Here is a 2216-nt window from a genome sequence, read left to right as displayed (position 1 = left end):
ACATGAACAATTTTTATAACTTATCGAGACATTTATTTATTGAAATCAAATATTTCAGGAAATTCGCGTTTGTCGGGACAGCAGTAAACTATTTCGTGGATTGCTCCAACAGTGCTTTCTCTTTAAGTTTTAACTTTGGGGTTGAACTTTCGGGAGTTTGGATTTAGTTTAGCTGATGGGGACATCGGAGTAATCGGGTGTACGGAATAATTTGAGGAGTGTCTTTTCAAAAGGGCTTAACTATTTCCATTTTTCTTTTTTTTTAACTATGAATGCAGTTTTTCTTAGTATAGAAAATTACGTGTTGTTCTGAGATTAAAGCTCAAAAAGTCTCGCCTTGATCTTTAAAAAAAAAGAGTAACATCAAAGTTTATAACAAATTTTGAAGAATGTGAATGAATGACCACCGGTCTGGCTCAGTCGGTAGTGACCCTGCCTGTTGAGCCGCGGTCCTGGGTTCGAATCCCGGTAAGGGCATTTATTTGTGTGATGAGCACAGATATTTGTTCCTGAGTCATGGATGTTTTCTATGTATATAAGTATGTATTTATCTATTTAAGTATGTATATCGTCGCTTAGCACCCATAGTACAAGCTTTGCTTAGTTTGGGGCTAAGTTGATCTGTGTAAGGTGTCCCCAATATTTATTTATTTATTTATTTATGTGTAATGGTTATTTATGTGGATAAACCAATGTATGTAGTACAACAACATTGATATCAACTAACTTAATACAAAATCCAAAAATAAAATAAAACTATTTTAGAATAATAACATTTACGCTACAAGGCCACAACAAAAGGGCTTAATTCCCAAAAAGAATTAAAGAAATGGCTTGTGGATAAATGCTTTTATAGTATAAACGAATTTCTCAACTATAAATAAGCTAGGTTATTGAATAGATTAGAATGTAAGTACATTATGCATGCCTGTAAGGTAGTTTTAGTGATACCCATGAAGTACACACTTGTATTCCTAGATATATATTTCCACCTTTCTGTACCTAAAACTGTGCGTAATAAATAATTTCATTTCATTTCATTTCAAAAGTTCGCATCAAAAGTGCTTAATTCTCAAAAACATATTATGGTAATTAAATATTTATTTAGGTACACATGTTACGTTTGATGTAATCATAGCATGAACGTCAACTTACAATATTACAATTCTGAAAATTAAATATTAATTTCAAAATAAATACCGTGGAATTATGTTTTTCTCGATTTCCCAAAAAAAGTTCAAAGTGGAAATAAGCCCTTGTGAAAAGACACTCCTCATTTAGTCGCGGACTTGGCTGCGGCGTCGGCTCACTCATTAATACCTAGGATACCGCAGTAAGCTAGACGAAATCTGCTACATACATATAATGCATTACTACCAGCTACCTCATAGCAAGCTGTTCCACCAGTGCTCGAGAGAAGAGTAAGTGCCAAGGGCGAACAATGCGGCCGACATGCCGGGCGGCGCTCCGGGTGCGGTGTTCACGACGGCCGGCGCGAGCACTCTGCGCAACGCCACCAACGCTCACCCCGCTCGAGCTCGAGCTCATTATTAACTCTTAAATGCATGATAATGTATACAGGGTGTATTTTGATAGCGGGTCAGTAAGGGCAGCTATGAGATGCCGTAGTCCTACTTGATAACCTAACCTAACCACAAAATTAAAATTTTGAAAAACCCCCGACCGCGACCTAGTGGACCGATTTTCATGAAACATGGCTAAGAACACTACCGACTAACACAGCTTTCAAATAAAAAAAACTAAATCGAAATCGGTTCATTCGTTCGGGAGCTACGATGCCACAGACAGACACACACACAGACAGACAAACAGACAGACAGACAGACACGTCAAACTTATAACACCCCGTCGTTTTTGCGTCGGGGGTTAAAAATGGTCTAAGGGGACCATCCATCGATTCCAAATTGATGAAAAATGGCATTTACAGATTTTGGAAAAAACATACAGGGGCATTTTTGAAAAACTTTGTTTTTGACGCCAATCGATCCCATTCCTATCCAGGCTCAAAAGCTTGTATGGGACCAAAAAAAATTGTATGGGAAAAGTTTTTCGCAATTTGTAACTTTTCTCGCCGTTTTTTTTTTGTATCTCAATGTTATAAAGTAGAAATTGTTACTTAGCTTTGTTTATCTAATATTTATTATTGTTTCTTTTGATTGTAATTACACATATTTTAATAAATAAAATACAATAAA

This window comes from Leguminivora glycinivorella, chromosome Z (assembly GCF_023078275.1).
Source record: "Leguminivora glycinivorella isolate SPB_JAAS2020 chromosome Z, LegGlyc_1.1, whole genome shotgun sequence".
Lineage (NCBI taxonomy): Eukaryota > Metazoa > Arthropoda > Insecta > Lepidoptera > Tortricidae > Leguminivora > Leguminivora glycinivorella.
The sequence above is the reverse complement of the archived record's forward strand: the minus strand, read 5'-3'. Positions refer to the sequence as shown.